The sequence below is a fragment of the Myotis brandtii genome, unplaced genomic scaffold, assembly GCF_000412655.1.
Source record: "Myotis brandtii unplaced genomic scaffold, ASM41265v1 scaffold39, whole genome shotgun sequence".
NCBI lineage: Eukaryota > Metazoa > Chordata > Mammalia > Chiroptera > Vespertilionidae > Myotis > Myotis brandtii.
The window spans coordinates 1300454-1313186 of NW_005364953.1; positions in this window are offsets into that span (position 1 = coordinate 1300454).

Below are 12733 nucleotides of genomic sequence, written 5' to 3' on the forward strand. Positions count from 1 at the left end.
CAGTCTATGATAGTTTTGTGAGAGAACCTCAACTGAACTAAGACAAGCAGTATTAGCATTATTTTCTCTATATGTACTTGATTCTTGTTAAGTGTAGAGATTTCCAGTACCTAAAGATTTTCAATTCAATATATCTGGGTAGGAACCTGGCCTTTTGTATGTACCAATATTTCAATACATTAATCTGGTACACAAATTGGAGAAGATTTGCTTTAGAGATATCACTGAATGAACTTTCAATGGACATGCTCCAAGCCTTCTGAAAATATTGAATATGATTCAGAACAACTCACTGTGTGATAGGTATTGGTGGTGATTCTGAGCCCTTTTGATGCACAGCCTTGAAAATCCTGGCCCTACACTCAATATTTTTATGTCATACGCTTATGTCCTTATATGTGCTGTATTGTCTTCTACCTACGTGTTGTCCCCAATTCATGTTCTTTATTAGCATCCCAAGGAAGCAAATTTGCATTCTTGATGTCTTTATTTAGCCCCACATTATTTAATATAATGTGTGGCACCCAGCCACAGAGCAATCAATATTATTGACTCACCAAATGATGAATTTAAAGCAACCAGTAAATACTACATTTTCTCTAAGGGAAAAGACTATGGAATGCACTTGTTTTAAACAACCTCTATTTGTTTATTGTTGTTGAAACAACCACTTCCATATTGGCAGAGTGAAGAATGGCTCTTTCCATCCTCTATCAGAGTCATCCTTCTCCAGCCCCTCCTAACTGTAATCCACAAATCTCTGACTGACATTATTTTTTTAACTAGCATAATGTGAGCCATTGCAAAACTTTACAGAAATGGGCCTATTTTTTTAAATCTAGTCTATCCTTGGTGGGCCTCTGGTTAACTCATCCACAGATGTTCCTTTAATGTTCTCTTATAGAACCTCTGAAATGATAGAACTCCCTTAAGCTGCCAATTCTTTTTTTAAATTTATTTTTATTTATTTCAGAGAGGGAGAGAGAGATAGAAACATCAATGATGAAAGAGAATCATTTGTCGGCTCCCTCCTGCATGCCCCACACAGGGGATGGAGCTGAACTTCAGGCATGTGCTCCGGAATTGAACCATAACCTCCTGGTTCATAGGTTGATGCTCAACCACTGAGCAACACTGGCTGGGCAAGCTGCCAATTCTTATGCTGCAGTTTTTATTAGTGTGGTCTCTGGAATCAGACTGTCTAGAATAGAATGCATGCTCTAACATTCACTAACTGTTTAACTTTGGGCAAGGTTTTAACTTCTCTAAGCATCAGTTTTCTCATCTGTTAAAAAAAAGTGGGAAGGAAGCAGGGACATACAATGGGATAAACATAGTCTAGTCAATAAATGTTGTTGGGATAATTGGACAGGCATATTCAAAATAAAAATGAAATTAGATCACTTTCTTACACCATATACATGAATAAACACAAAACTCAAAATGGATTATACTTAAGTGTAAGACTCAAAACCATAACACTTCTAGAAGAAAACATAGGCACTAACATCTCAGACATTTCTCTTAACAATTTTTTTTCTGAAATATCTCCTCAGGCAAGAAAAACAAAGACAAAAATAAAGAAATGGGACTACATCAAGCTAAAAAATTTGTACACAGCCAAGCAAACCACCAACAAAGAAGATGTATGTCAATGATACATCTGATAAGGGATTGATATACAAAATTTATAAAGAAGTCATAAAACTCACCAACAAAAAATCTAATTAAAAAATAAGCAGAGGACCTGAATAGATAACTTTCCAAGGAGGACATACAGACTGCCAATAGACATATGAAAAGATGCTCAATGCCACCAAGAGAAATGCAAAATAAAACCACAATGAGATATCACCTCACATCTGTAAGAATGGTTATCATCAATAAATCAACAAACAGCATGTGTTGGTGAAGATGTAAAGAAAAGGGAACCCTCCTGCACTGTTGGGAATGCAAAATGGTGCAGTCACTGTGGAAAACAGTATGGAGGTTCCTCAAAAAATTAAAGGTGGAGCTGCCTTATGACCCAGTGATTCCACTTCTGGGTATATTGTGAAGAAACTGAAAACACTAATTAGACAGAATACATACACCTTTATGTTCATTCCAGCGTTAGCTAAAATAGCCAAGAAATGAAAGCAACACAAATGCCCATTAATAGCGAAGTGAATAGAAAGCTGTGGTCCTATAGACAATGGAATAATACTCATCCATAAAAAGAATGAAATCTTAACATTTGTGAGAGCGTGGATGGGCCTAGAAGTTATTATGCTAAGTGAAATAAATCATACAGAGAAAGATAAATACCATATGATTTTACTTATATGTGGAATCTGAAGAGCAGAATAGACAGGATGGAGACAGATTCATAGATGCAAAGATCAGAGTGATGGTTGCCAGAGGGGAGGGGATTGGGGGCTGGGTAAAAAAGGTAAAGGGATTAAAAAGTACAAATTTGCACTGGCTGATGTGGCTCAGTTGGTTGGAGTGCTGTTCCATACACCAAGAGATTGCCAGTTCGATTCCAGGTGAGGGTACATACTCAGTTTACAGGTTTGATCCCCAGTTGAGGCACATGTGGGAGACAACTGATCAGTGTTTCACTCTCACGTTGATGTTTCTATCTTTCCTTCTCCCTTCCTCTCTCTCTCTCTAAAATCAATAAAAGCATGTCCTTGGGTGAGGATTGAAAAAAAAAAAAGAAGTACAAATTGGTGGTCACAAAGTTGTCACAAGGATGTAGGGTAGCATAGGGAATATAGTCAGTGATGTTCTGGCAACTATGTACAGTGCAAGGTCAGTAGTTGGAATGATATGTGGACCAGTTTGTAAAGTATATGATTGTCTAGCCACTATTATGATACAAAATAATATTGAATGTGACCTATAATTGGGAAAAAGTGGGACCATAGTATCAGTATCCATCCCACAGAGTTTTGTGGGATTAAATTTCATAATGTTTGTAAAGAACTTAGCATTGTGACTGACACATGGTAAGAGCTCTGCAAGTGTTAAGAAAAGATGGTGTTACCTTCGGCAGTAGCAAAACAGTGAGAAATATGCTAGAGTCCAGATAATGAGAGACAAGAAATTACATATGACTGTTTTGACAACACAGGTCAGAATGGGAAATGGGTAGTAAATCCAACTACTGAAGCAGAACCTGATACAGAGGTGAGGGTCTGGCTTTGCTATTAGGTTCATACATATTTTCAAAAAGAACCCCACTTTATCATGGTGGGTAATAATCATTATGGTGCAAGCCATAAATGATTACTCTTGGCAAAATGTGAGAGTGGGGATTGCAGTCTAACATCAGTATTTTCTTCCCAAGATGAGTTGTGAGAAGTTTTAGATTGTCAGTATTTAACTGATAAAAAACACTTGACTTGATTTTACCCCCAAAGTAGCAAACTGGAACATCAAGTGACCAATTAGCTCTTCTTGTGTGGATGTGAAAGGAGAGAAGTCTACAATAAACTGGTAGTAGCCTTTCTTGGTAGAATAGTAGGGACTTTATCAACTCCACCACTGTTTATGGTCAGTGACACTTTGCAACATCTCTGTGGACAACAGCTCTTTTACCCGGTCTGAAAGGAGTAGAGATTGCAACAGATCATGTCTACCATGAATCCTCCAGGTTGCACCCTTACACTCTCCACAACAAGAATAGTTCCCCCTCCACCTTTGAAAGCATCAGTAAGCAGGATGTGTTAACTAACCTTATTGTGGTAATCATTTCACAACATATACATGTATCAAATCATCACACTGTACCCCTTAAACTTACACAATATTATTTGTTAATTATATCTCAACTAGAGGCCCGGTGCACAAAATTCGTGCACTTGGGGGGTTCCCTCAGCCCGGCCTGCATTCTCTCGCAGTCCCGGAGCCCTTGGGGGATGTCTGACTGACGGCTTAGGCCCACCACCACCGCTGCGCTCATCAGCTGTGAGCCTGGACTCTGCCTGAGTGGCGCTCCCCCTGTGGGAGCACACTGACCACCAGGGGACAGCTCCTGCATTGAGCATCTGCCCTCTGGTGGTCAGTGCACATCATAGCGACTGGTCTTTCTGCCGTTGGGCCAAAACCGGCTCTTTGACATCCCCCAAGGGGTCCTGGATTGTGAGAGGGCGCAGGCTGAGGGACCCCACCAGTGCATGATTTGGGCCGGGGAGGGATGCAGGAGGAACCCCAGCAGCAAGCTAACCTACCAATTGGAGTGTCTGCTCCCTGGTGGTCAGTGCACATCATAGAGAGCGGCTGAGAGCCTTAGCATATCATTAGCATATTACTCTTTGATTGGTTGAACAGCTGACTGGATGACCAGACACTTAGCATATTAGGGTTTTATTATATAGGATAAACCTGGGGGAGGAAAGAGCTGTATTGTAAATAGTTGATGAGCCTCTCCCCTTCAGAGATGACTTTTCCCTTCAGGCTAGAGCAGACCTACTTTTCAGTGAGAATTTGGGAAGGTCCATTTTCTCCCTTCCTTATTCAGGAAGAAAAAATATTAAATAACATTGTAAATGTTGAAAACTACAGTGCTGGAACATGAGTCTTTTGTCTTGCACAGCAAAAGTTTGTCTATGCTATGGTTTCATAACCAAAACCCCAGAAGAGTTCTGGTCAACTGTATCATCTTTCTACTAGGCATAGTATCTTACCAGTGCCTCTTTTCATCCCTTAGTAATGTGATTTAGACTAGACTCTGTTCACCTCTATCCCCAAATAAAGGCACTGAGATCCTTTCAGCTCCACTAATAGTTTATCTTCATCCTACTTGTCTCCCACACCTTTCTTCACTGCCACAAATGTACACTATAAATTCTTTTCTCCTCCCCCTAAAATGTACTCCCTCATCCTCCCTGCCTGTTCAAGTTCTACTCATCTTTCAATACCCAGGACAACTTCGCCCTTACTAATTAAGCCCCTCTGCTGGTTCTAGAGCACAGTGATTTTAATCTCCTGATTAGTCACTAAGCCAAGTGGTTTTTAAAAGGATGTATATATGTCAGCAATAGTGATATATAATAATTATAAAATTCTGGTTGTCTTGGCATGAGTTAAAAATCCTGAAGGGCAATTTTATGTTCAATACTTCTTTTATACTTCTCACAGCACTTTTCCCAGATGCTCTAAACATTTGTAAAGATTTATTATCTCCTAGGATCCCCAATTATTCATATCCATATTATCTTTGTTCAGTACCTATGCCATAGCACTACTTTCTTCTCCTACTGAATATCTCATATTTGTTTTATTTTTTTAAAGAACAAAGTACAAAAGAAAAAAATAGTAATATTACATTTAAGACACTTAAAAAAGAAACAAAAGAATAGAAAGTAAAAACAGTTTGCCAACATTCTCTATTATCACTTTTTACGGCTGCAAGATTGATTCCAGACCATGCTCGCTTATCTTGTGATTGAACCCAAATATATCTCCTGCTGATTGTGTTTAATCTCAGAAAATGAAATTAAAAAATAATGGATTAGCATTAATTGAGAGCTTTTCATACTTCAAATGTTCTATATAAATTTACTTTGTCAAGCAACAATCATATGAAAGAGATTTTATTCCAATTTTACAAAGAAAATAGGAGCCAGAAAAATGAAGCAACATGCTTTTATTTTAGGATGTAGGTTGCAGAACCATAATTTGAACTGATCTGGCTTTATTCCAGTGCCCATATTCATAATTATTATGCCACATGGTCTATTTGTTTCTCTGGGCTGGCTAAGGGCTCAAAAGGACAGATTTACTCTCTGTATCTAATCTGGACTGGAGAAGGCAGGATCTTAAGAGGGTTATGTGATGCCTATGCATTTACTATGACAGATAAAATTTACTGTAGAAAAGGTATCACTGTGTAGCATAAAAATTATGGACTTTGAAGTCAGACAGCTAGTTTACAGTCTCTAACTCTACCACTAAATAATGTGTGACAGTCGGCAAGTTATTTAACCTCTTTTAGCCTCAGGGATTTTTTTTTCTCATCTGAAAAATGAGGGAATTGAACTAGGTCAGTGGTCGGCAAACTCATTAGTCAACAGAGCCAAATATCAACAGTACAACGATTGAAATTTCTTTTGAGAGCCAAATTTTTTAAACTTAAACTATATAGGTAGGTACATTGTTATTAACTTAATTAGGGCACTCTTAAGGCTTAGGAAGAGCCACACTCAAGGGGCCAAAGATCTGCATGTGGCTCGCGAGCCGCAGTTTGCCGACCACGGAACTAGGTGATCTTTAAGGTTCCTTCTAACTCTAATATACTATTAACTAAATATCAAAAATATTACTTCAAAACAAAAGAGATGGTTGCTTAAGGATCTGTGATCAAACCAGCAAAGGAAATATCTGACTCAATAGATTTAAATATATGTGCTAAAGTAAATTTGGTGTTTTAGCACTCATAAGTTAATACAGAAATTAGTGTTAATGGTAAATTTTTCCTAACTTAAAGAAGAAAGTATCTTGTTATAATGTAACCAAAACAAATTCATCAGTTAAAAAGGCCATGGATATTATAGGAATCCGCATTTATATCTTGAGTAAATGAAAGTAGAGTATCTGTACATGTCTCCAATGTTTGAGCTGAAAACTCTTCATGAATAAAACGTTAGAATGTAATGTGCACCATAGGCTTTCACCCTTCCTCAGCCTACCAATTCAAGAAAATCATCTTGTCTAAACTTCCTTGTGTTGATTCTGGCTATTTATCTTGCACTTATCTTGTCTGAGCATTTAGATTGTAAGCTTCTGGGACAAGCTCTTGGGAATGAAAAAAATACATGACAATCGGATTTATAACCAGATTCCTTTAGATATGATTAAGGTGATTTCTTTTGTAGCTTGATACCCACAGTAAACCTAAATAACACTTCTTTCTCAGAGGTAAAAATATTGTCACAATTTTTTGTTAACCACTGTTTTAATATTTGATAGGAATAAAATTAAGATTGGGACATCATGGATAGGAAGAATAACTCCATCTATCTGCATTTGACCCATAATTGATTAGAAGTTATTACCACTACTCAATACCTTTCATTTTAAAGGATTTCAGGTTCAAATTTCTGAATGACAGAGATTCTAATTGGGCATTTTTTAATTGATTAAGTTATTACATATGTGTCCTTATCCCCACGTTACCCCCGATCTCTCCCCCTTACCCCCACCCTCCCCTACCTTCCCTCTGAGGTTTGACAGTCTAATTGATGCTTCTCTGTCTCTCAATCTGTTTTTGTTCATCAGTTTATGTTGTAAAATGTTAGTACTATCTGTCATACAAAGGCACAAGGGAAGGGAGCCAAGCAAATAATAGACTTCTGCAGCCATACTTCTTTGGTGCCTCATTTAAATACAAGTTTTTAATGGGTTTAAGGTTAAGATTTTTATAATTGTCTATATGTGTGTGTAGAAACATAAAAAATAAAATAAAGTAGGTGGATAAGGAGAAGGAAAGAGAGAGAAGGAGAGACAGAGATGGAGAGAGACAGTGAAAAGGAACCAAAGAATATCATACATTACATTCTGTGGTGAAGTATGTTCAACATCATATTCTGTTTTGGGGACTATGGCAAATATTATCTTTTAATTAATTCTATGGCCATTTACTCCATTTGCTTCCTTAACAGATTTTGTTTGTTAGTATGTGCCTAGGCCCAGGCAATAAATCATGATAGGTCTAAGCCAGTATGACAATCCAGTTCCACATTCCCAGTGAATGAACTAGTTTGGAACATATGATGCATTCTGACTGGCTAATGGACTTAAAAAATAAATATGCTGGGAGCATCTGGAAAATATTTTATTTTCTTAGAATCTCCCTGAAAACTTGGATCTATCATGATTTATGTCCTGGTACTGGGCATATTTTAACTTTAACAAAATCCAGACTTTTGTTTTCTTGTGTTTGTTCCTGATTTGAACATTCTCATATGAGAAAATGATGCTTGGAGCTATTTTTGTCACCTAGTGACCACAAAGGAAGGGCAAAAATAATTACATAGATGCCCACTCAGTGCCCTGACATCATCATTCTGTTCAATTAATCCTAGCATCAACTACCTCCAGATTTCTCCTTTAGAGAACACTGAATGTTCTTATGATTAAAACCAGTTAGTCTGTTTCTCTGCTAAAAAATGTGAACTACTTCTCAATAATTGGAATAAAAATCAAAGGCCAATATTATGTTGGAAAGCACATAAACTTCCAAATCTGGCTCTCCTTCATGACTCATCTCATACTTCAGCTCAGCCTTAAAGTGTTCCCACTCTTGGTCATGTTGTCCTCTATCTTTCCAGATCATCTCAATGTACTGATCACACACTGTGGAATTTGAACAGGTGTTCTTTATTTCTGTCTTCTAAATTTATGTCATCTCTCCAACAAAATTATAAACTCCTTAAAGATTGTGTTAGACTCTTGTAACCAATACAACACCTATAAGAGTGCTGCTTTTATTTGTTGAATTGAATTGTAGCCCTCTTCTCTGTCCTGCTGATGCCAGATACTCTGAAAGTAAATTTTCCCCTTCAGGATGGGTACTAGTGGGAGTATGATCCTTTCCACCAGGTTCTGGACAGAGTTTTCTGCTTCATTCCCCATTCTCCAATGCAGCTTCATGAGGGTAGGCGTTAAGTGAATAACATTATCAGAATAAATGGCAGTATTTCTATTATCTCAGGCCATTGCTTTCCCAAAGCCAATCTTTTACTTTTGTAAGTCATGTCATTTTTGTGGACAATAGCTTGAGAATGTAATCAAAGAAGTAGTTTATCATTGGATATTTTAATGATACAAACAATGGCATAGCTACTATTTCAAGTCAATTTAAAAGCCTTGACTAAATTCACTAATGCTAATACTGGTATATTCCAAAAATAGTAGATCCTTGAGGATTATGAAGACATTCAAATCCTTTTGAGTATTTGCTTGTACTTTTCTTTTGCCTTAAATAATGGGTTAATTAAGAAATTTTTCAGGTACTAAAATAAATAAAATAACTAACACATACATAATCACACTGATTCTTCAGGCTCTGCAACATTCTGAGTCTAAAGAAATGTGAAGTCAGAGTCAAGCATTTTTAAAGTGTCCTGGTTGACTCACAGAAGCTTTGTTTCCCTCAAACATTCAGGGTTTGCAACTACATAGGTAATCCCAAATCTACATTTTCAACTGAAAAATTAGATTTTTGGCATTGCACAAAAGTAGATGTATTTGCCTTCTATTTCTCTTACTATAAACTAAGTACATATTTCCCTCCAAATTATCAGCAACCTAAAGTGCAGTAGTTCTCAACCTTCCTAATGCCACGACCCTTTAATACAGTTCCTCATGTTGTGGTGACCCCCAATTTCATTGTTACAAATTGAACATAATTAAAGCATAGTGATTAATCACAAAAACAATATGTAATTATACATGTGTTTTCCGATGGTCTTAGGCGACCCCTGTGAAAGGGTCATTCGACCCCCAAAGGGGTCAAGACCCACAGGTTGAGAACCACTGCTAAAGTGGATTCATTTGAGAAATTACATATCATCCTCACCAAAGATGGATTGAATCCATGACTTCCAAAGGGCTTTTATTTTACTTTTGATTCTGTCCTATCCATTCCATTCCTTTTACTGTGATCATTATATCTTATGTGAATCAGTCAAAGATAATGTCTTACTTTGAGCAATTCTAAGATGAATGTCAGGAAAAACAGGCAATTAGAATTTTAGCACCTGCACAATTCAATTCGAAAGCACTTTAAACAATAGTGCTAAATTTACTGTAGAAAAGCAAATGTTTATCTTCAGTATGGTTTAATCCAATTTTCCAGGAAGCTTACATAACAAAAAAATACAGCTGGAGGCTATAGTGACCCATTTATAAACATAGTTGGATTTGTTACCAGGGAACCTGTCAAAATCAGCTTAGTTCCTATGAATGGCTCATTTTGGCTCTCTGTGCCTTTCTCCTCATTTGATTTTAGGAAATCTAACTGTTTTAGTGATGCCAGCCAGGGGGAATGGTTTTCTTTGACTTTGCCAGCTTGGCAGGACTGCAATAGATGGCTATCCACATGTTGTGATGGTTCAGAGATAGCTCATTTTGGCTCTTCCTCTCCCTCATGCTTTCTTTAGTGGGATGGCTTCGGATCCCCCCTCAAAGTCATCACACTGGGATAAAGCAAAACACACAGCAAGCTACATATGACATGTAAGTAAATCTCTCTCTTAAGGAATAATCCAATGTGTTAAATTGATTATACCTGGCTAGTAGAAAGACAAGGGAGGTAGGGTAACATGAGAGATTCAAATGCCAGCACTCAACCAAAATTTAAGGAGCCATTCTTTGCTCCCTGCTCAAGAGAGCCCTGCTGGAGGCAAATTAGCCATGGCTGATATTGCTGTCATCTTTTTTCTTCAACACTCCTTGCTCATGATTCATTTCCTTATTTATTAAGCAAACTGTGGTACATTTACACAATGGAATACTATGCTGCAGTAAAAAAGAAGGAGTTCTTACCATTTGCAACAGCATGGATGGAACTGGAGAGTATTATGCTAAGTGAAATAAGCCAGTCAGAGAAAGATAAATATCACATGATCTCACTCATTAATGGAATATAATGAACAACATAAACTGATGAACAAAAACAGATCCAGAGACAGAGAAGCATCGATCAGACCGTCAAACCTCAGAGGGAAGGTAGGGGAGGGTGGGGGTAAGGGGGAGAGATCAACCAAAAGACTTGTATTCATGCATATAAGCCTAACCAATGGACACAGACAACAGGGGGTGGGGGGCAATGGGGGGATAAGGACACATATGTAATACCTTAATCAATAAAGAAATTAAAATTAAAAAGCCATCTGATATTAGTTTTCTATTGCTGTGTTACAAATTACCTCAAATTCACAGACCTAAAAACCACATCCATTTATTAGCTCATAGTTCTGTAGGTCAGAAGTTCAGGCAGGCTTGACTGAGTTCTCTATTCAGTCTTATAAGGCTGAAATCAAGGTGTGTTGAGCAGAATGGGCTCTCATCTGGAGTATATGGGGAAAAACTCACTTCCAGTTTCATTTAGTTTGTTGGAAAGATTCAGTTAATTGTGGTTATAGGATGAAGATTCCCATTTTCTCTGACCTTTTCACATGGTCCCCTCCATTTCAAAACCACCACCAGCATGTATTTGAAAACTCTCTGACTGCCTGTTTTGCTACCAGCCTAAGAAACCTCTCCTTTTAAAAGGAATAATGTGATTAGACAATCCAGATAATCTCCCCTTTGTTATGTAATGCCACACGATCAAGGGAGTAATACCAGGAAATACTCATTCATTGCTGATGAGAATTCAAAATGATACACTGACTTTGGAAAATAACTTGGCAGTTTTCTACAAAGCTAAATATAGACTTACCATTTAATTATATAATCATACTCCTAAGTGTTTACCCAACTAACTTGAAAACATGTTCACAGAAAATCTCTACATGAATCTTTATAGCAGGTTTATTAATCATCATCAAAAACTGAAAGAAACCAAGATGTACTTCAATAGATGAATGGATAAGCAAACTGTGGTATATCTATACAATGAAATACTATTTAGTGATAAACAAGAATGTATTATCAATACACATAAAAATATGGATGAATCTTAAATAAATATTGCTAAGCAAAAGAAACCAATCTGAAAGTCCTCATACTGTATCATTCCATTCACATGACATTTTGGATAGAAAATAGATCATTGGTCATCAAGGGCTTATGCAGGAGTAGAGGGTTAAATAGTGAAGCACAGGGTGTTTTTTTTTTTTTTTAGGGTGGTGAAACTATTCTGTATGATACTGTAATGGTGGATACATGGCACTATGCATTTGTCAAAGTCCATAGAACTTTACAACATCAAGAGTCAATCTTAATATGTTCAAATTTAAAAATAATTTTAGAGGTCAAGAGATACAAAGAGTGAATGTACACTAGTTAGGAGAAGCTAATTATATTACAAACTAGAGGCCCGGTGCATGAAATTCATACATAGGTGTGTGTGTGTGTGTGTGTGTGTGTGTCCCTGAGCCAAGCCTGCACCCTCTCCAATCTGGGACCCCTCGAGGGATGTCCAACTGCCTGTGTAGGCCCACAAGGATCGGACCTAAATGGGCAATCAGAAATTCCTCTCACAATCCAGGACTGCAGGCTCCCAACTGCTCACCTGCCTGCCTGCCTGATTGCCCCTAACAGCTTCTCCCTGCCAGGCTGATCACACCCTAATGACTCCCCTGCCAGCCTGATAGAAGCCTAACTGCTCTCCTGCCAGCCTGATTGCCTCTAACTATCCTCCCCTGCAGGCCTGGTCGCCCCCATCTGCCCTCCTCTGCAGGCCTGGTCACCCCTAACTGCCCTCCCCTGCAGGCCTGGTTGCCCCCAACTGCCCTCCCCTTCCGGCCTGGTCCCACGCAACTGCCCTTTCCTGCAGGCCTTGTCATCCCCAACTGCCCTTCCCTGCCAGCCTGGTCCCCCCAACTTTCCTCCCCTCCTGGCCTGGTCCCCCCAGCTTCCCTCCCCTGTAGGCCTGGTCGCCACAACTGCCCTCTCCTACAGGCTTGGTCCCCCCCAATTGCCTTCCCCTGCAGGCCTGATCCCCCCAACTGCCCTCTCCTGCCAGCCTGGTTGCCCCTAACTGCCCTCCCCTGCAGGCCCAGTCACCCCCAACTGC